The following is a 23,280-nucleotide window of genomic DNA, read 5'->3' as shown; positions in this document are numbered from 1 at the left end:
CGTAGGACCTTAGGTCAAAGGGCAGCAAAGGGGTGCTGTGGTACCCTGCACAGCCATGGATTATGCTCCCAGGAAGGGATACAAGAACTCTTGAAGCTGCATTCCATTTGCTCCACTCACATGTTCTAGGAAAAGACCCCACCTTTGTTTGAGTGTGGGCTTTTGTTATTTATTTTAAATAGGTGTGGCCGTTAAATGGAGAGGAAGGATTACCTGAATTCTCCAAAGGGGAGAAGGAAGAGAGAAAGTGTTTTACTTTAATACATATCTTGTCTTCCAAGCTGCGTTTTTCAAAAGTGGTAGGCACTCTAAGTGGCACAGGCTTCTTGACAACACATTAGAAATGCACAGACAGACTTAGAAACTCTGGGTTTGAGAGCTGTTTGAATAAACCTCCGGGTGATCCCGATGCCCCCTTTTTTGAGAATCACGGTGCTAAACTCATTGCAGGGGTGCAGATGGTCGTAATTGGGCTTGGTAAAGTGTGGGCAGCAGGGATGACGCCCTGCAGAGCCTGTCCACTTCTCCTAATCCTCCCCAGCTTCTCCAAGCCTCCTTTCACCTGAACCCAAAGGTCTGGCTGCCTCTCCCCTGGGTGTAGCAACTAAAACCTGGCAAGTGGATTCCAAGCGTGCGTGCCGGGATGCGGGCCGAGCATGCGCAGTGGCGGGACTGCCGCGGCTAAGAGGCGGGCTAGCGGTAGCTGCAGAGGAGCGGACAAGCGGGCGCGGGCATCGCGGGCAGGAGCTGCCGGAAGATCGCCGCAGGTACCGGGTACCGGGACGCGCGCGCGGGCGAGGGCCGGGAGAGGGAGGCTTGGCTTAGCGGCGCTCGGCGTGGGACTCAATTCCTCGCCCCAGACACCTCCTGCCCTGCGTGGGGGAGCCTAGCGCTCAGGTGTGAAGTCCCGAGTGCAGCTGCTTACACCACTGCCCGAGAAGTGCATCGTGATACCCCGCTTCTAGGAAGGGAGGGTCCCAAGTTTTCAGTTTTAAACTTTGCGTGGTTGTTTGACGAGGCTTTCTGAGCCATTGCGTTTCTCTTTGAGTTGTGTGACTGCTCTGCCTGTTTCTGGTACATGGGCTCAAATAGGGGCAGAATGAAATTGCATCCGTGTTTCCTGGATTTGTTGCCTTTCCTGGTGCCCTGGGGCTTCTGGATGCAGCATAAAAAAATGTCAGTCCTCAGTGAAAGTCAGTGCCAAGAATTTTGTGCGGCTCAGCAAACTGCATTGTGAAGTACAGGCTTTACAAATTAAAACAAAACAAAACAAAACACAAAAACCTGTTTTCAACCTTATTGCCCCCCCCCAAGCTTTACTGGGTAATATTGGAAAGATGGAGATAACCTGTTTATTTACATTTTATGGCTTGTAGGGACATGTATTTTACCCTTAAAGTTGTGTATGTATGGGACCAACACTAAATGGACACGTTTCTTGGAGGACTTTAAAGTCATAACTAGAATTTCAAGATGAATACAGAGACAGATGGTTTGGTCCCACAAAGGTGAAACAAGGGCGTTTAATTACACCCCCACCTCTTGTAATCAACTCCTTTTTAAATTTAATTCATTAGTGAAATTCTATAGGAAAGTGTTAAATTTGTGATGTGCCAGGCACATAACTGTAATAAGTTTAGGAAACAAAGTTGAGGAATAACAAACGGTAGGAGGAGACTGCAGGGAACTCCCCTCATTTTCCTGCCATGATGAATGTTTAACAGCAGAAATAATATACAGTTGGTCTAGTTTGGTACTGAGGGGCCTTCGAGGTCAACCGGTTCAACTGCTTCAGTTTACAAATGAGAAAGCTGAGACCAGGGAGGTTAGGTGTCTGGCTATGCTATGCCCGCACAAGCCCCTCTGGGCAAAGCTGGGCCTGGGAACCTGGTTTTCTGATTTCAGGGATCTTTTACTTGGCCTCTCCGATCCTCTCCTCGGTGTTGGTTAGATGATTGAGCTTGCGCTCTCATTCATCGTCTCCCGTGCAATCTGATTGAGGCAGGAAGTTGTTTCTACTTTACTCGTTGCTCATGCACTCCTTCGCAGAGACCCACCGCTCAAACTCCACGGTTTGCTGGGCTTGGAAACCAAACCCTGTGCCCTTTCTTTGCTTGTTTGTGTCCCTTTGTTTGAATTCATCGCTCAGGCATTGCCTCTTCTTGGTAGTTTCCTTTGATAGCAGCAGCGACAACTAGCTCTCTTTTTCCCAAACCAGTAGTATTTTATGACTTCTGTCTGTGCTGCCCGTTCTCCTCTTTGGATACAGCTTCTTGAGTTGTATTTTAGTACATGTTCCTGTTTGCTGACCGGAAAATTGTTAGGTGTGTAAATTCCGGAAAGTGTGTGACTTAAAGATCCCACCCAGTACTAAGTTCAGACTCCTTCCAGCTGCTGTTTATGTGGGGAAGGACATTTGAGGGGATTTGGCGTGGATGCTCTGTGGTAGCAGAGAGGTCACCTTAGAACAGTACAAGAGATCAGTCAATACAAAAAGCAAGTTGGAGTGATTTATGAATCCAGAAATCACAGATTGGTTGGGAGCGCTAAGATGGAGTGAAAACACAGAGTGTCCTCTAGGACTTGGGGTAATCAGAAATGCAAAGTGGAGAACGCAGATTTAAGAAATGGCAGGACTGGAGAAAAGGCTCAGTGGTTAAGAGCTCTGGCTGCGCTTCCAGAGGACCTTAGTTTGATTCCCAGAACCCATGTATTGTCTCACAAACATCTGTAACTCCAATTCTCAAGGATCCAATGGCTTCTTTTCACCTCCGCTGGCACCCAGCATGTGCCTGGTGCACAGACATATATGCAGTTGAAACACTCATACACTTAAATACTTTTTAAAAAATGGCATAAAAGTCACATGCGATGCCCACCTGTAATCCCAGGACCCAGTTGTCAGAGGCAGAAAGGTTTCTGCCAGTTCGAGGTCTATCTGGTCTACATGGTGGTTTCAAGCCTGTTTAAAAACAAACAAAAGAAAAAGAAATTATGTAAAATGAAAACGTGGTAAAAAATTATATGGAGAGAAGGGAGAGGTGTTGAAATCTTTCAGGATTGGTGTGTTGGTAGTGGGCTTATAATATCTTTGAAATCTTGCAAGCACTTCTGATGGAAACATTGTTTCTTTTCTGTGTCTTGCTGTTGTACTAGTCATACTTCTCATTCCAGAAGATGAACTCTTTGAGGGACAATAATATGACACTCCACCCTTACAATGATGACACTATTTTGCATCAGATATTCAACAGTTATTGCATGGATAAATAAATTGTGTTTTGACATGGAGAAGATGGATAGTTATGGCTATAAGCTACACAATATTACTTTGTCTAGCCCATGACCTCATTGTGTAAAGGAGGAACTCCTTGTGTCCATGGAGGAAACGAGAGATACAGAATTGCTAGTCAATTTATAATCAGATGTACGGATTGTGAGTTGGGGTAGTGGTGTTGGGTGAGGCTGGGAACCTGGGAGTTTGTACCTGGGAGCAGTCTAGAAAGGCCATTGCTGGCTTGGCTTGTTAGGATGAAAGAAAAGCAGGTTAGCCTAGAGTCTTTGGACAGTGGGGTGTTGTACTCTTAGGATACTCCACTATTTGAGAACCATGATCTCAGAGAAAGGAATACTGGAGTGGTCCTTTTGATCCAGCATATGGGACACTGTGAGAGAGAACGTGACAAAAGTATCACCAGACTCCCTAGAAAAATAACGAAATGATTCTAAACCTAAATCTAGCTCAAGAAGTGTTTGGAATGTACTTGTTGCCTTGGGACAGATGTTACAAATGTCTATTTTGCAAATCAAAACACAATCTTTCTGTTGAGCTACACACAACACGGAGGGAACTGATGGAGGGCACATTCTTGCCCTTGACATTCATGGTATATATGTAGCTTTCTCAAAATAATACTGTATTAGTATTTAGTTTTATAGTGTTTTCTAAACACCAGACAACACTTAACTTTTTACAAAGCATCATTTGAGGTAGACACAATTATTACCCTCATTTTACATATGAGAAAATGGAAACTTAGATTGTTAAAAATTATCTGTGTGAGGCCACACAGTCAGCATGTGACTGAGATGAGATTTGACCTGAGGACTGCCTGACTTCAAGACCTGAGAGCTCAAACAATCAAATGTCTTTATCTGTGTGTGCTCTAACAGGTGCTTAGAGTGGTCAAAGGCCACGGCTTTCATTATTCCATGAGCAAAACTTCAGTTTGAGAAATAAAAAAATAGTAATAGATCTTTCTGATAGTTATTTTTGTTTCATTTTCTCTTGTATCACTTTTGCTTTGAAGCATTCCTAGAGACAAGAGACAATAGTCTTTTTTTGGCATGGAACATTAAAAGAGTTTCTTTCTGATTGGCCATGGCTTTCTTTTGGGTAGTACAGGGTGAGGGTAGTGATCCACACAGTACCTCTGGAGTTGCAGGTAAGACATGCACCTATGTAAGAACATAGCAACTTTGGGTGACCAAGGTTTGTAAGTATTTTTCTTTCCAACAATCCTTTTATTGAAGCTTCTGAATTATGTGCCGGACTTAGTTTCAGGCCTAAGGGTTGTGTTCATAAAACCCTAGGGAAAATCCTTAACGGAAGAGGGCCTCTGTGCATCCCCAAGCTTGAAGGGCTGGAGAGATGGCTCAGAGGTTAAGAGCACTGACTGCTCTTCCAGAGGACCCTGCTTCCATTCCCAGAACCCACATGGAGCTCACAACTGTCTGTAACTCCAGTTTCCAGGGATCTGGCCTCCTCTGGCATCAGGCATGCAACTCAAGTGGTACACAGACGAGACATACATGCAGGCAAAACACCCATGTGCGTGGGCACATGGAGCGGGGGGGGAGGGAGAGAGGGGGAAGACTGGAGAGTGTGTTGAGTCAGTAGTTGGGGTTAGGTGTCAGTTCAGGGAAAGGTAATTTATAGTCCCTGTCATGAGGCCCAAGATTTGACCATAGGTGATCTACTGAGTTGCCTGTGAGGAAATATGTTCTTTTTCTTCTGATGAACCACCAGTCCTCTCTTGAGAATCTTAAAATGGAAGGCAGATTGGAATTTCCCAGCATTTAATTTTCCCAGGCATTTAATCTGGGTCTGAAGAAGGTCCGGTGGCTTCTGGCCTCCACCTGTTGTTTTAACATCCAAAGGCTCATCATGTCATATGGTTTGGAATTAACATTTTACTGCAGGTGATGATGAAAATAGGAGAAAGAGAAAGAGGTCTTTGTACTATACCCATGTTTATTGGTTATAAAATGATTATATAATGTCAGTTGCTGGGAACTTTGCTACTGTATAAGGTCACACGAGATATGAGTCTGTGTCAACTTTGATCATTCTGTTTCTGTTCACTATTCCTGTGTCTGGAAGAGTCTGTTTGGTGTGTGTGCATGGTTTCTGTAAAAGCAAATTGTTCTTTAGTGTTTTCTTTGGCAAATAGTGTCTTAAGAGTATTGTGGGCACAGAAATAATGAAGCGATAGATTGGCAGGATGTTTTTCTTCTTAAAACATTCATTTGTAAGTTGGGTGTTGGTGGGGAACACCTTTAATCCCAGTACTCGGGAGGCAGAGGCAGGTGGATCTCTGTGAGTTCGAGACCAACCTGGTCTACAGAGCAAGCAGGATAGGCTCAAAGCTACACAGAGAAACCCTGTCTCGAAAAACCAAAAAACAAACAAAAACCAAAAACAAAAAAAACCAGACCCCATTCATTTTATTGGAAAATATTTTTGCACAGATCTAGATAGCTTCATTCTTAGGGTCCAGTTATGAAGAGGATCTTATCTTTTATAATAGATAAACTGATTTTTCTTTTTACTGGATGATTGAGTTAAATCCCAGCCTTATAAATGGAGAGTTTTTGGTGTTGTTTTGAGTTTTAAAGCAATTTAGTTGCCAGAAAAACCACAAAAATATTTGGATGACAACTCATTACGTAGGCATGCTTTCTTTAAAAGATCCACTCTGGGGCTATCGAGGTGGCTTAGTAGGTAAAGGTGCTTGCTGTTAAGCCTCACTACCTGAGTTCAAATCCTCAGAACCCACTGGGTAAAAGGAGAGAACTGATTCCTGAAAGTTGTCCCCTTACCTATCCACATGCACACATGCATACACATGAGCGAGAAGGGGGGGGTTCGATTCTAATCATGAAGAAAGCATGAGGAACTATAGTCTTTTTTTTTTAGTAGAGGAGGTAGATGATTTAGTGATGTTGTAAGTGTATATGTTGAGGGGGGACAAAAAGCCAAGGGTTTGGAGATGTGTTTAAAGACACTAGAGGAAACCAACTTTATTATGTTGTTAAGGAAATCTTAAGTTGCTGAAAGATACAGATTTAGGAAATAACTTTTTTTTAAACAGCAATTAAACAGCTCAGTTGACAGAGTACTTGCTATGCATTCACAGGACCCTGGATTTGATGCTCATTGATGTATAAACCAGGTGTAGTGGTGCTGGCCTGAAAACCAGCACAGAGGAGATAGGGGCTAAGGAATTACAACCTCAGGGTTGTCCTTGGCTACAAAGCACATCTAATTCAAAGATGCTTACTACATGAGACCTTGTTTCAAAAACAGTAACAAAAATAGTAAGGGACAGTACGAAAGTCCCTGCAGTCTTTTGAAACCAAGAAGTAAAGGGTTTAGGAATATTGCCAAAATAGAGTTTGGTTTAGATTTAAGACATCATTATGGTTTTTCTTGTACCAATATCTTCTCATCAGACCCCACCTCTCCACTCAATGTGCTTTCAGGCCCTCAGTACTGCACAGGTAAGTCATTGCTCACAGATCCCAACAGAAAGGGCCAGAGTGGAGGCGTTGCAGTGTGTGGCCTAAAACCAGTACTAATCAGGCAGTTTGAATACCTTGGAAGGTAAGGTAGCATTCGCTTACTGTTACCATAGTTGGAAAGGTTAAAGTGTTCAAGTGAAAGGTAGGTCCAGAGCTGATTCCTTACGGTGGGTGCCCAATGACATGAGTCGGCTCTTTGTATTAGTTCCCTTGGTCTTAAATGCTATCTTTTATAGTTATATTGATTCCTTTCTTTCTCCATTTTTGTCCTTGGTGATAAATATATACTTACTGTGTACTGTGTATAGATGAAAATCAATGCAAACTAGAGTTTTGAGGTTTGAATGAGTCTGCTGAATGTCTTAATGATGCTCATCAATAATTTGGTGGGAAGACAATATCAAGTTAGTATATAATTGAACCAGTAGCCTGATACCAAGTTAGTGTTTATAACCTTTGTGAAGGAACCAGAAATTCTCAGGTTCTGACCCCCTTCCACGGGAGCGTTCACTCAGATTTTTTTTTTTAATATTGCGAAGGCCCTGTTTCCTACCTCTTTCCTTCAGTTTGGTTTACTGGCACCCATTTGGTCCAGGGCATATTTTTAAAGAGTGGCCCAGTTCTTACAGAGTTTTATTATCAGGTCAGTGTGGTGCCAACTGTGAAAATCAGCTCGTAAAATAAATCTCAGTGATGTTTTTAGCATTGGTTGTCATACAAGTGAATTAATATCAGAAAGAAGACAGTAATGGCACTTTTCTTTACCTCCACCCCACGTGTGGTTTGTGTGTGTGTGTGTTTTGTTTTCTTTTGTTAAAGACAGGGTCTCATATAGTTCAGACTGGCCTCAAACTTTCTGTGTACCTGAGGCTGGCCTTGAACCCCTGACCATTCAGCCCTCCTTCAGTCTCACCCTTCAGAGTGTTGTGTGGCTTAGGCTGATCCTTTCTCTTGCTTTTCTTTCTTAGACCTAGCTGGCTTTGAGCTATCAGAGATAGAGCTACTACAACCCCACCCCTTTTCTTCTTTTTATTATGGCATTTTTATACATGTGCATAATTGGAACCAGCCTATATTTTATGATTCATTCTGTGTGTATGCATTCATGTGCCACAGGGCGTGAGTGCAGGTTGTGTTCTATCTTTCCACCACGTGGGACCTGGGGGGTCAAACTCCATCCTTAGCCTTGGCAAGAAGTGCCTTTACCTGCTGAGCCATCTTACCTCACAGAGCTCCTTATCTTAATCTTAAGCAGCCCTTTAAACCCAAGGTAATTATCAGTGGAAAAAGCTTGAAAAATCTCTCACTGTTTAATGGTCCATCAAAAAGAGCCTTTGGGGCAGTACGGACTTTGAATACGAGAAATCAATTGAATTGTACAAGGGAGGTCAAAGTCTGTGGTTGTTTCTGACCCCAGAAGAGGGGAAACCTTCAGTAAGTAATAGTGAATGTGAAGCTGAAACTGGAGATATAAGGGAAAAGCTTTTATTGATAGCTATAATTTTTTTATGTGTGAATTTGCTGCCTTCCATTGGTAAGTGGCTAGTATTTTGAGAATAACCTGCTTACCTGCGGTTACCCAACTTGGAAATGGCAGAGATCAAACTCATACTGTGTTTTTTAATTTTACATTTGAAAAAAATTGGGGTTTCATACTTGTCTATTATGGTGATAGACAAGTGTATAGAACCCTGTCTAGAAACTTCAGTCTCATGCCCTTGAATTTAGTGCTTTTCCAGTCACTCCATGTCTCTTTCTGATAATTTCTCTGTGAAATTTGTTTGACATTTACAGAGAATTCTAGCATGTGTTCTGTGGTTAGCCTTAGCTGTGAGCAGTGGTTCTGGGAATATCTTTGCTGGGCACTGGAAATGCCTGAAGACTGGTTCCTAGTTCCTTGTTATTTCTCCTCCTAAATGAGCTCCTTTACTTTGAAGCTATAATACCTAAGTATGTGATTCAGATTCCAGTCCAGATACTAATCTCATACTGTGAATGAATGAAAAAAAAAAAAAAAAGGAAAGAACGTGGCTGCTCCTTGGTATGCTGGAGGAGAAGGTTCATTGTAGATAAAAAGGAGAGCATAGCCAGAGGTAGGAGTATCTGGGAGACTACAGAGTGGACATGACCAGACTGAGCTGGACCATGTGAGGAGAGGGAGAGGGAGAAGGCAGAGCCAGTCCAAGAGGCCAAGGTAAAGGGTAGACAAAGGGGCAGTAACCAAAATGGTTGGATTATACAGGGAAGAGAAGCTGGGGAGGGAAGCCCAGCCCAATACATGGGCTGGTGAAGTCTAGGGTAGGGGGCGGATTATGCCACCCAAACCCTGTAACAGGTAGGGAGTGAGGGATGCTGGGAGAACCTGGCAGCCAGGTCCACTTTGATGTGTTAACTAGGCACCTTCACCATATGTACCAGGTTTGAGACTTAACAGTGAACAACTCTGGAACTAGATCTCTGCATTTTCATGGTGGAAATGGGCTATGATTATTCTCTAGTTTTAGCACATCTCCTAATGGTTTTAGGGTACCCACTCAGAAGAGAAGTTGTTCAAAGAACCTTGTAGGCCGATGAGGTTGGAGCCCCTTTTATAGGAATCTACTTCGAGTTCTGGGTGGAGGCATGCCATTCTGATATGCTCCAAAAATTAGAACATCAGATTCATCTCTTCTCTTCAGCGTTAATCCAGGTCGTGCATCCTTTAATCCTAGCACTCAGGGCGCAGAGGCAAGATGAATCTAGGTTTGAGGTCCAGCCTGCTGGGATTAAAGGCATGCACCTCCAACGCTCGGCTTCTTAAATTTACTTATTACCAAGATTAAGAACCCAAAGAGGGCCAGGCATGGTGGCACATAAGAATTAGCTAGAAAACTTGTTACAAACAACAACAAAAAATATTTCTGTGTCTTAACTCTGGAGTTTCTGAACTTTAAAAATATTTTTTTGCTTCTTTTTTTAATCTTTGACATTTCATACTTGCATACAGTATACCTTGATCCTAACCAACTGGAGGATAAGTTCCCAGATGATGCTGAGGCTGATGGCCAGGGAAACGCACCTTGTTTTTGTTGGCAGATGTTCTATGGTTCTGGACTCTTTCCAACAACCTAGGATTCTCATTGCAGCCTGAGGTTCTTTGTCAGTTTCCCACAATGGCCTCTCACGGCCACACCGTGGTTAGCCTTGGTAGCTCTAGAACTACGGGACAGGACTCTAGGACTCTCGACTTAAGTCAGATTGGAGCCTGGGCCCTTTGCACCGTGGTTGCTGCAGTTTCTGTGTGCTGACCTGGGAAGCACCAGCTACAGCTGCATTTGAAGATCAGAGAGCGCTTTAGGCCTACTGAGCTTAGCTCTCTTCAAATGAATTTGAAGTTCCTGAAGTTGGAGAGTTTGAGCTGTGAGGCCTTGTCCTTTCCTGTTTCCCAATGTGGAGAGAAGGGCTCTCTTAATGCTCACCACTGTGCTTTCAGCACATGGCTTTAGGTATAATTCTTTTTCTCCATAAACTATACATTTTTTATATCAGCTTGCTATACTCATTCCTTTGCACTGCATACTTGGGTAAAAGCAGGGAATAATGATGTTATAGGCAGAATGTTAGCCAGTCCTAAGTTTTCCTTTGCCATGTGAATGAAGAGAGGCTGCACCTGCATGTGAAGGAAAACTGAAAGGAGCCTGCCTGTGTGCTTGGTAGCCGACTGGCTGATTAGGTCTCAGTGCTGTGGAGAGATTGGAATGTTGCAGGCCCATGGGCTGGTTACCTTATCTCAGCTAAATACTGGCATTGAGGGAAAAAAAAACAAAACCTTTTAGGATCTATTGACTTAGCAGGCAACTGACTTCTACCAGCCCAAAAGCTAAGTGTGCCAGAGTGTGGTCAGATAGCATTGAGCCTATAGGAAAGCTCCCCCCATCCTGTACCCACCTCTCTTATTTACCTGCCCATGGTGTTTAAGCTCGCCTTGATTTATGACTTTCTCTGTTCTGTAAAACCATAAAAACTTTGGGAAACCGCTTCCACATTGGAACATGGAATCTGGGGGCAACCTAATCTGTGTTCTTGGGACATGGTCTCTCAAATGGTCCAGAATTAGCTATCCCTTATTTCCTTTTAGAGGAGAGCTGTGGTTTTTGCGTCAACCACCACACTCATGAATTCATTACTTTTAAATTCAGTCTCACTCGTAGCAGATTCCTTTCCAGTCTGTTACCAGAATGGCTTCTCTCACATTCTGGAATTCTGATTCTCTTCTGACACGCACTTAACATAAAGAAAAGGGTAGAGGAAGGGATGTTTATTTTTGTAGTACCACAAATTGAACCCAGGCTATTGCATGCTAGGCGATTGCTTTACCACCGAGCTATGTCCTCAGTGAGGAGAGGGCATTTAATGTAGGCATTAAAGGGTGGGTAGGTGCTCCTCATCTGGTGAGTGGTTGGCAGGGGGAGCCTATTAATTTGTTTTCTCTTGCTTTAATAAAATACCCAAATCTGAATAGTTGATAAGGAAACGTGGGTTATTTCCCTCACATTTTTATAGGTTGAATGTTAAAGATTAGGCAGCCTCAGGTGACAGCCTCTTTGACTTTGTAAGAACCTATAAGAATTGGTTATGTGCCCAAGGACCTGATGTGGTAGCCCCTCTTTGTAACAACCCACTCTTGAGAGAAGTGACTGACTCTGAGACAAGCATTTATCCTGTTCTGGGAGTAGTGCCTGCATGCCTTTATTATCTTGTACTAAGCACCATCTGTTGAATGTTCTAACCACAGTATAGCCTCATTGGAGAACAAGCTTCCAGCCTGTGACCTTTTGGGCAATACACTGAAACCATATTTAAATCATAGCAGGGAGTAGTAATGAGGAGAGAATTCCAAAGGGCTGGCTGAACCTCAGATGGATGGTAGGACAGAGAAGGGTAGGCTCCGCCCATGGCAAGACCTCTAGTGCCAGAGATTGTTGGGAGTACAAGGTAGTAGATTCAGACATTATTCTGTAGCTTGTATTGAGTCATAGGACTATCTTGTAACTTAGTCATAGGCTTATCCCAGGGTTACCAGACTAGAGGTTCCTCTATGCCCTGTAAGTATTTAGTAGGAAGTTACGCTCATTCTTATAGTACACTCATGTGTGGATAATACCATTGGAAATAGCTCCTAAAATACTTTTTTTCTGCTTCTGATTTTAATGTGTATATAAAGTGACTTAAGGGCTTATTCAAATTAATTCATTACTAGGTGTTTCTAAGAATTAAAAGCTAGTTAAAAGGACAACCAGCTTTGATTCCAAAAGACACATAAGTAAATCGGTGTTTGTGTATTTTCTGTCTCTCAAAATATACTTTATTGTGGGGCTGACACTATGGCTGAGAGGGAAAAAGTGCTTGCTGTACAAGCCTGATGACTTGAGTTTGACCCCCAGAGCCCACCATAGGAGACAACCAATTTCTGAAAGTTGTCTCAATCTCCACACATACCTTATCACACCCACCACACACATCACATATCACACACACACACACACACACACACACACACACACACACACACACACACACACACACACAAACTCTATTAAAATATGATATTTTATTGAGTTTATCCTTTTTGGTGAAGGGAATTGAGTACAGTGCCTCCTTGATAAACCTAAGCAAGGTGAATAGCCTCTGTATCATGATGCAGCCTTAGGCTACTACTGACCTCTGCTGATACCCAAGAGATTATTTAAAAATCAGCATGAGCTGGGCATTGGTGGCGCACACCTTTAATCCGAGCACTCGGGAGGCAGATGCAGGTGGATCTCTGTGAATTCAAGACCAGCCTGGTCTACTTAGCAAGTTCTAGGACAGGCTCCAAAACAATACAGAGAAACCTTGCCTCAAAAAACCAAAAAAAAAAAAAAAATCAGCACGAAATTTTGTGTGGTTGACCAGAACATCCTTGCTCTGATTACTACTCACCTTTTACCACTGAGTAGTCACCTTGGCTGCTAGATTGATTGTTGTAGTATTTCAGTAGTGTGTTCATGTAATCTTCTGAATGATATTCATTTTAAATTTATGACTTATTTCTGCAATTTTCCATTTCCTATTTTTGAATTGCAGTTGGCATGGATAACCAAAATCATAGAAAGTGAAATTACAAATAAGAGGAGACAACTATAGTACAAAAATAGGTGCTAAAGACCTTGTTCTTATATGGAAGATGCAATAAAGTATTAAGCATGAGTCTTAGTCAGTGTTCTATTGCTGTGAAGAGACACCATGACCTTTGGCAACTCTTTAAAGGAAAGCATTTAATTAGGGCTGACTTACAGGTTCAGTCTGTTATCATCATGGCAGGGAACATGGTAGCATGTAATAAGACATGGTACTAGAGAGGTAGCTGAGAGTTCTTCATCTGGATCAACAGGCAGCAGGAAGAGAGAGACACTGGGCCTGGCTTGAGCATTTGAAACCCCAAAGCCCACCCCCGGTGACACACTTCCTCCAGCAAGGCCATACCTCCTAATCCCTGTCAAATAGCACCTCTCCCTAATGACCAAGCACTCAAATGTGTGAGCCTATGGGTGCCATTCTTAATCAGACCACCACAGTATGTGAGTAGGGTGTGAGTAGGAGAGGCATATCTGCCACTTATTAATTAACTTTTTCTCCCATTCATCAATTTATGAGAAGCCTACCATACACCAGGCAACGGCGTATGAAGTGAGACACATTGGTAGAGAGTTTCCCATAGCTCAGGTTGTCCCTGAACTTGCTGTATCGGCTTCAAGGTTGAACTTGAACTCCTGAGGCTCCTTGCCTCCAACTTCCCAGTGTTAGGATTACAGGTGTGTGCCACCATGACTAAGAACACTGATATGGTTTACATTACAGCATATTTGCTTGACATTGTTGATCATTGTTGTGAATTTGTCATAGTTTCTGTTCTATTGTTGTGAAGAGACACCGTGATCAAGGCAACTCTTACAAAGGAAAACATTTTACGAGGCTGCCTTACAGGTTCAGAGATTTAGTCTGTTATTGTCATGCTGGGGAGCAAGGCTGGCTGCATGCATGCTGACACGGTGCTGGAGAAGTAACTGAGAGGTCCACATCCTGATCTGCATGCATGCTGACACGGTGCTGGAGAAGTAACTGAGATGTCCACATCCTGATCTGCATGCATGCTGACACGGTGCTGGAGAAGCAACTGAGAGGTCTACATCCTGATCTGCATGCATGCTGACACGGTGCTGGAGAAGTAACTGAGAGGTCTACATCCTGGCTGCATGCACGCTGACACGGTGCTGGAGAAGTAACTGAGAGGTCTACATCCTGATCTGCATGCATGCTGACACGGTGCTGGAGAAGTAACTGAGAGGTCTACATCCTGATCTGCATGCACGCTGACACGGTGCTGGAGAAGTAACTGAGAGGTCTACATCCTGATCTGCATGCATGCTGACACGGTGCTGGAGAAGTAACTGAGAGGTCTACATCCTGATCTGCATGCATGCTGACACGGTGCTGGAGAAGTAACTGAGAGGTCTACATCCTGGCTGCATGCACGCTGACACAGTGCTGGAGAAGTAACTGAGAGGTCTACATCCTGATCTGCAGGCAGGGGGGCGGGGAGACTGGGCCTCATGTGGGCTTTTGAAACCTCCAAGCCCATCCCTAGTGACACACTTCCTCCAGCAAGGCCACACCTCCTGCTTCTCAAATAATCCTCTCCCTGGTGGTCAAGGATTCAAGTATGTGAGCCTATTGGAGGTCATTCCTATTCAAACCACCACATTGTACCTACTTTATAAATTAAACTTTCAGCAAAAGTTCTATAGGAAAATCATACTATAGATTTGGTGGTGTAGTGCTGCTCACGGTTTCTGGCATTCATTAGGTCTTGGAACATATCTTTCATGATGAGGGGAACATTAGATTATTAAGCCCACATCTGGGCTTTACTGACAGGAAATCCTGAGAGGTACTTTTAATATTTCCATAGAGTGAACTAAATAACTAGAATTCACAATAGTAGGGATTACTGCAGTTTTATTTATTCTAAATCAAGTCCAAATACGAATAAATTAATATATAGTAACAGTAGTTGACATGTAGGAGATAATGTTTGCATGTGAAACTATTTCACCTTTGAAAATAAATGTATTATTGTGTTGAGAGAAACCAAATTGAAAGTGACTGGGAGAGTAGCTTATAGCAATGCTTAAAGAAATGTTTATTAATGCAGTAGTTTGCTACAATTAATTTTCCTGCTGAAAGTGAATGGAGAACCAAGAGTTTCTTTATTCTGTATCTTCCTGTGTAAATAAATGTATTGTGCTGTAGAAGGCAGAGCCTTAATTGAAATATTTTTATAAGGTTCATGTTGCCAGTGTGATTAGAATGCTTTAAAAGGGGGGAATGGACAATAGTATGATTTTTCTTTTTTAGTTATTATGCATTATATTTCTTTATTTTGTGTGTTTGTGTGTGTATGTGTTTTGCCATTGTCCTGTACATATTGGGGTTAGTTGACAATAACTGTCAGTTTTCTCCTTCTACTATGCAGTTCCTGGGAATCGAACTCTGGTTGTCAGGCTTGCAGTAAACATATTTACCCACTGGCCCAATTTTCTAGTAATTAAGAGGGAATGACTGCATTTTGAAGCAGTATTCGAAGGGGCCATATAAAATACTCGTTTTTGCAAGTGAATGTTAAGTATCAGTGAAGCCATATCCTGTGAAGGGGGCCTTGGGTCATTTGTGTTCATTTAATCTAATAAGGACATTGAGACACACTGAAACTTCCTAATGCACGGATTCTCTCCATTCTTTTATGGACTTGGGCACTGAAGTGGAGTGTCACACAACCAGGCAGCAGGACTTTGCAGGGAAATTAGAGGTTTCATATTAACTGCTCACTGAATTTGAGGCCAGCCTGGTCTATATACCGAGTTCTAGGCCAGGTAAGGCTATATAGGAAGACCTCGTATCACCAAACAAACAAAACACAAAATTTAAAGTAGATGGTCAATTTTAAAATAGTTCCTTTGCCTTGTACTTACTAGCATCCCCCCCTTTTCCAACTAAATCTCCCGTCTTCACCACCTCTGTCCCCACGCTTTTTATACTTTTACTAGGATCCTATGTGTGTGTGTGTGTGTGTGTGTGTGTATGTATGTGTATGTATGTATTTGAGTTGGTCTCTTATAGCCCAGGCTGGCCTCAAACCCTATGTTGCTGAAGATGGCCTTGAATTTCTTATTACCAGAATCATTAAGGTCAGACTCTGAGCCCCAGTAGCTCCAACAAACTAGACCAGCCACACATTTTTAATAGTCTTATTTAAGAAAAAGGGAAAAAAGCAAATAATAGAGACAGAAAAATAAGATCTTCTCACTGTGGTTACACTGGGGAGAGGAACAAAAAGTTCTAGTGATACCCATGTCCAACTGTGAGGTCCTAACAGGAGATCTAGGTTTACACAGAGGATAAGTATGTGTAGCTGAGAAGTTCCAGTCAAGATGTAATCCTGTCCATTATCATTCATTGTCTTCTGCTTGGGTCTCCTGCAAGGTGGTCTGATAAGTTATCAGAACTGTGTGATGTCTGCTCCTGGCCTGTGACTAGCACTAAGTTCTCAGCCTTTACCTCCTGGGCTCTGGCTAACACCAGGCTCCCAGCCTTTCCTTCTCCCAGTAGGAGATTTCTGGGGAAACTCCATAATCTTGGGGCCCATTGTATTAATAGTCTGATAGCCGAAGGGAGAGACAGAGTTTGTCTTAGCATATCTTCATTCCTGCTGGGATGGTTAGTTTCTGATTCTCCTGCCTGTTTCAGTGTGCATTGCCATGCCTACCACAGACACATGACCCCTTTGTGACAGGCTTATCATCACATAATGTTTTCAAGATTCAACCATGTTATAGTATACATTAATACTTATCTTATGGCTGTAATATTCCATTATGGCTGCACCACACTAAAAAAATCCATTTGATAGTCTGCTTGGAGTTTCCTCTTTTAAGCTATTGTCATGAGCATGCCATGTTACAAGCACAAACACACTTTTTGCATCTTTCTACAATGGCAGAATTTACTGAATAATAAATTCACAGCCTATTTCAGTTTCATTGGCTACAATTTACCAAGTAGTCCAGATTCCTCCTGGTAGTTGGCCATTGGCAACAAGGGGCTCACTAAAAGGCCATTGGCAGACACAGGTTCACTAGAAGGACTCAGGCCGTACATTCTCCTTGAGACAGTACGCACAGATTAAAAGAACACAGAGTTCAAAGAGGATTGCTGGAGGCAGAGACAGAGATGAAGGACTGAATCCAGAGAGCTTGTAGACAGAGGAATGGATGGGTAGATTACATTTCTAGAGAGCACCATCCTGAGCTAAAGCCCTGGGGACATTCAGGAGTTCTGCCTTTGAGTGTCCCAGAATAGTGGGGATGACAGGTTGGTGTAGGTATTGCTGTTGCCGTGTGATGTGCTCTTCTTGTGGGGTCCAGGTGAGAATGTTGCTCCCTTCTTGATCTGGTGTGGTCGTTAAGCACATGAAGCTGGTATCTGCCTGTCTGTCTGTTTCTATGTCTTTCTTACACACACACACACACACACACACACTTTTTAAAAAAGTTTATTTCTTTTTAGGATTTATTTATTTCATTTTATGTATATGAATGTTTTGCTAGCATGTATATATGTACACCACATGCATGCCTGATACCTGTGGAGTTAAGAAGAAGATGTTGGATCCCCTGGAACTGGAGTTCCAGATAGTTGTGAGTTACCATGTGGGTGCTGGGAATTGAATCCCTGTCTTCTGCAAGAGTAAGTACTTTAAGCTCTGAGCTGTCTCTTCGGCCTCTAGATATGATTTTAATATGCCCTTGTGCCTGTGCATGCCCTGTCTATTGTTGGGGCCAAGAGAGATAACTCAGCTTCATCTTGACTTAAGATCAGAGAGTTCAAAGCTGTCCTTACTCTTCCAAGGTTAAAGTCATAAGACCTAAAGGTCTAAGGCGTGGCTACTGTAGGATGTTTGATCTTGGTTGTGGATGTCTTATCTAAATAACAAGAGACTTGCTTTGAGGTGTGGTTACTCTTGACCCCCCTGACTCTATCCTGTGTCTCTATCTTTTTCTTCTCGTCTTTACCTACTGTTTCTCAATCCACACTCACCCTCTCAGGTACAAACCAAGCAAGTCAGCTGAATCTGACTGAAGCCCCATAGAATGGGTTCCAGTAGTCTACTTTGATAAGTGTGTAGGTGTTAACCTTTTCATTTGTATGAATAAGTTGTCAGTCCATGTCTTATGGTTCATGCCAAACAGGTGATGTGCATGAACAAGATGTGAAGTTCTTCTTTCTCTGGGCCTTGTGTTCAAATGAAGGCAGTGGAGTCACCCAGGGCTAAGAGCCACTGTTTTGTGCAACGTGAAGAGACTCAGAGTAGGGCAGAGTTTGAGCTGCACAGTCCTAATAGGCAATGACGTTAGGAACATTTATGATTTCTTTTTAGGAAAGCACATTGTTTTCTTTTTCTCCCTCCCTCCCTTCCTCCCTCCCTCACTCCCTCTTTCTTTCCTTCCTTCCCTTTTCTGGTCTTTTGAAATAGGACTTCTCTGTCCTGGAACTAGCTTGTAGACCAGGCTGGCCTAGAACTCACAGAGAATCAACCTGCTTCTGCCTCCCAAGTGCTGGGGTTAAAGGTGTGCACCACTGCCTGGCTTTGTTTTCATTTCTTAATTTACATATATGGGTATTTGCCTGCACGTATGTCTGTACACCCTGTTTGTGATGGCCCAAGGAGGGTTGAACCCTCTAGAACTGGAGTTAGGGACAGTTGTGAGCCACCATGTGAATACTGGGCTGTGACACTGGGTCCTCTGGAAGAGCGCCACTGCTCTTTCCTGCTAAATTGTCTCTGCAGACCCTGCTTTTACTTCTTGTGAGCTTTTGTAGTGCCCAGAAGTGGGAATGCTGAGTCACATGGCAATTGCATTTCAAGGAACTGCCAAACTTTCCCAAGGGTGCTGTATCTAGCAGCAGAGGAGAAGGTTTGCATTTCTCCATATAATACCTACTCACCAGGGTTTGTTAGCTCTCTCCTTAATTCTTCATCATGTCAGACCATGAACTAGTAACTGGCCACAAGTCTCCTGAAAGGATGGAAAAGTGAACTGAAATATTTAGTGATAATAACCTGCTAATCAATTGTGAGTTTTGCTATAAACTAATGACGCTTCCAACGTGTCTGTAGTTGATTGATTTAGCAATTTGATTTTCATTTCCAGATATGGCTACATTTTCCAAGGAGTAACAATCAAGTTTACTTCTTTCACATTACAGTCCTTCAGGTGACAGTCCTGATGATCAAACTAATTGGCTAACCACATAGCTTTGTATTTGGTATCTTTATGCGCAGGCTCACTGTTTTGTACTAATTCATGTAATTTAACAATTAACTGAGGAGAGAGCATCTGATATCATCCCACAGGGTGAGGTCTCGGACCAAATATAATGGAGAAAGTGACCTGAGCTCAAACATTTATCTTTCTCTAATTCCTGCCTGTACATACGATTTTATCAGTCACCTTATGTTCCTGCTACCATACTGTCCCTGCCACGATGGAATGTACCCTCACACTGGGCCAAAATAAACTCTCCCTGCTTACTACTGTCGTTTGCAATGAGAGAAGTAGCTATTATAGATCTATACACATGCAATTTAAGACTGTGCAAGTCTGTCTGTTGGCTGCCATTTTTGAAAATAAGTCTAACACTGAGCTAAGCTCATAGTATACGTTTTAACGTGAATGCTCTAAACTAGTTCTCTTCAGGTGCTTTAGTGATACTTTTCCTTAACTGTCTTCTCCTGAGCCTGGCCTGGTACCACGTGCCTGTCATCTAGCACTGAAGAGGGCGAAAAGGAGGATCAACACTCTGAGGGTTACATAGGGAATCCAGATCAGCTGGGGCTGCACAGTGAGACCCTGTGTCAACCAACAAAATGCTGACAGTGCCATCAACTCAAGTTTCTTACCTTTTGATGTCTCTGTCTTTTTCTATTAAGAATAAGGAGAGAAAGATTCGATGAGCAATTGTCTTAGTTAGGGATACTGTTTATGTAATATAACACCATGATCAAAACAACTTGGGGAGGGAAAGGGTCTAACTGGCTGATGCTCCCACATCATTGTTCATCACTGAAGGAAGTCAGGACAGGAACTCAAGCAGTACAGGAACCTGGAGACAGGGGCTGATGCAGATGCCATGGAGGGGTGCTGCTTACTGGTTTGCTCCCTCTGGCTTCCTCAGCCTATTTTCTTATAGAACCCAGGACCACCAGCTCAGAGATAGCATTACCCACAAGAGGCTGGATCCATCAATCATCAGTTAAGAAAATGCCCTAGAGCAGTGTTTCTCAACCTTCCTAATGCTGTGACCATTTCATATAGTCCCTCATGTTATAGTGACCCCCTTACCACAAAATTATTTTCATTGGCACTTAATAACCGTAATTTTGCTACTGTTATGAATTGTAATGTAAATGTTTGTGCTTTCTGATGGTCTTAGGCGACCCCTGTGAAAAGGATCTCCAAAGGGGTCTTGACCCACAGGTTGAGAACTGCTGCCCTAGAGGCTTGCCTATAGCCTAATCTTATAATTGAGATTCCCTTCTCTCCGATGATTTAGCTTGTGTCAAGCTGACATAAAATTATCCACCATGGCAATGAACATAAGCAAGGAGACAATGCTAAATGATACAGAGGGGGGAACAAAAAGAACTGTGTGTTACAAGTGTGGACACATGAAACCACTCAACCAGAGCACTCCACGGGTAGGAAGAAAGGTTCTTCGGGGATCAAACTGCCAAGGCTGTTTCTCAGGGGCAGAGAGGAGCAAAATGGTGGGAAAGTGAGAAGATTTTATATGGCGGCCAAGCATTGTGGAGGGTCTTTGAGCTGATGCAAGCTCCTTAGGTTGACCTGGGACCGAATGTACTTGTCCAAGGTATTTGACTTTTACAGATGGATTAAGGGAGTTTCCTGGTTAACAGAAACCTAACTTTAGGCCTCAGTTTACCCAGTAACAAACCTTCTATTTTATCTGGCCAGAATATTGTAGAACATTGTCACTAGCACTGCCATTTTGGAAGGCTGCTTTTACCTGACTTTTATGACATCTCCTACTTCGTTGTTCACCACAAATTCATCACTTAATGATTTTATTAATTAAATCTTATTAATTAAAACTTAGCTTTTCTAGTTGTGACCTCAACTACATGCCATTTAACCACAATGCAGTTAGTATCCCAGTGTCTGCTGTGTTGTTTGCTCTCGTACCTGTTCCATTTTAGTGTTAATGATAGGGTATGTTTAGAGACTTGATTATACATGCGCTTCATATGCACCTGGCAGTTGAGATTATTTAACTTGCTTTGTAACTGTAAGTCACTCAGTTGACTTTCAATCATCCTCCAGTCAGAATGGAGGCCCACCCACTTAGCTAATAAAATAACCTGTCCTGGAAAGCAATCCATGAGGTTGGCACTTAAGAGCCAAAGGCCAAAAACAAGAGGCAGATTTTCTAGATATTTGTGATTGAGGAAGCTGTCTTTTTGTTTCAGCCAACAATTTTAGAATTAAATTTTGCCACCCCTCTTGGTATATATAGCCTCAGAGTGGGTGGCTCATTTCCCCCTTTTCACATACACCTCAGAAAATACCTGATTCCCATGTTGTTCAGGATGGAAGCTAATGTTTGATTCTACTAAATATTTCGTCCTTCTAGATTCTGTTATAGGAATAAGAACATGAAGATTTCAAAATGCTTATTTTACTGAGATCTCATCTAAAAGTAGAAGTGGAGTGTGTTGGTAATCATCGTCCGTAGACGCTTTACCGACTGTGCTAAAGCTGCCATAGCAACACTGCTGGTTGGGAGGTTTTTCCCTCCCCTTATGCAAATGAGAAAATGGAGGCACAGAAAATAGTGTGAATTGCCCAAAGCACATTAAGTGGCCAGAGCAGAATCACATCTGATCACGCCAAAGCTATGTATGCAGTTAACCAATTAGCTTGTACTTAGAGTGGCTAGCTTCCAGAGTGATCTCTGACCAGAGCTGCTTTTTGAGTCTTGCTCAGAGGAGCCGAGTTCTCTGGTATTTGGGGGAGAATATAATAGGAGTGCCTCAGTACTTCCAGCCATTTATTAGAGGACAAAATTCAGAATTTCCAAATTTTGTTCCTGTTCAGATTCCTGGGCCCTGCCCAAAACTTCTGAAGGAAAATCTTCGGGGTTTACGAATCTGCATTTTCTATCACTTTTTGGTCTGTCCTTAGGACTATAATGAGAATAGTACCTAATGGCAAGGTACCAGGGATGATCTCTGGGCCTTATGCATTGAGAAGGATAACACAGACCATAGTGGTGCATACCAGCACTATGGAGGCAGAGGCAGGCACATTCCATGAGTTCAAGGCCAGACAGGTCTACAGAGCAAGTTCCAGGACAGTTAGGGCAAAAACCCTATCATGAAAAACAAAACAAAACAAAACAAAAAGATAAGACAAAGGCCTTATCCATGTTGTGGTGGTGCACATCTTTAATAAAGGCCTTTGCTTGGCATTATTGGCAGACTCTTGAATATTTGCATTTTTGTACTGTTTTCATTCTTAAGATGCTAAACTAAACCCTTGCCCAACTTCTAAGTTTTTTTTTTGTTGTTATTGTTCTTTTCCTGCTGAGGGTCGATCCCAGGTTCTTTTTCACCACTCTAGCTCCAAGCCAGTCCTCCTATGTTTTCTGTAATGTGATGGAAATGAAAAATCTCTCTAAAGAGAACTGTAAAGACAGCATTGATCCTCTCCCAAGACATCTTGCCTGCTCTCACCTCCTAGTCCCCAAGTAATAGCTGTTCTCTCTTGTGATCAGTCCAAGGCCAAGGTGATAAAATTTGCTGATTCTGGAATAAAATTCCCTGAGTCTGTATTAACTCTCTCAATTGCTTCTATCGCTACGAATCTAGCAGTATAACCAACACCAGTTTATTACCTTCCTGTACTTATAGGTCAGGAGTCTGGCTTAGGTGCCACCGGGCAAAGTTAAGATATTGGGCAGAACTATATTCCTTTCTACAAGATTGAGGGAAGGATCTTTTCAGGGCTCATTCCTGATGTTGGCTGAAGTTGCTGTCCTGAGATTTCCCCTTCTTGTAGTGTGTAAACCTGGGGGTTATTCTCATCATTAGAGGCCATCTTCACTCCTTCACTCAGGTCCCCTCCCCTCCGTATTCAGTTAGGAACAACAGGTCAAGCTTAGGGACAACAGGTCAAGCTTCTCTGCACTTGAATCTCTTTCCTCCTCTGGTTTGAAAGACCCTTAGGCCTGCATAGATAATCCAGGCTGTATTTCCCTCTCCCAAGGCCCCTGCCCTTTGCCAACATCTGTGTTTACAGACCCTGGGATTGTGTTAGA

The 23,280-nt window shown here is 42.8% G+C and overlaps 1 protein-coding gene across 2 annotated transcripts in view; it reads left to right on the top strand.

The window, feature by feature from the left end:
- Window positions 1-657: 657 nt before the first annotated feature.
- Pls1 (plastin 1) overlaps window positions 658-23,280 on the top strand; it is a 76,747-nt gene continuing 54,124 nt past the window's right edge. The window contains exon 1 of one of the 2 annotated variants that reach the window (XM_040739810.1): window positions 658-767. The gene's annotated coding sequence lies outside the window, so the exon portion shown is untranslated. Of the gene's footprint in view, window positions 768-8,925; window positions 8,999-23,280 lie in introns of those variants that run through there. The other variant, XM_040739811.1, reaches the window with a different exon arrangement.

This window comes from Mesocricetus auratus, unplaced genomic scaffold (genome assembly GCF_017639785.1).
Source record: "Mesocricetus auratus isolate SY011 unplaced genomic scaffold, BCM_Maur_2.0 Super-Scaffold_100691, whole genome shotgun sequence".
Classification (NCBI taxonomy): Eukaryota; Metazoa; Chordata; class Mammalia; order Rodentia; family Cricetidae; genus Mesocricetus; species Mesocricetus auratus.
This window is presented reverse-complemented; position numbering and strand designations above follow the sequence as displayed.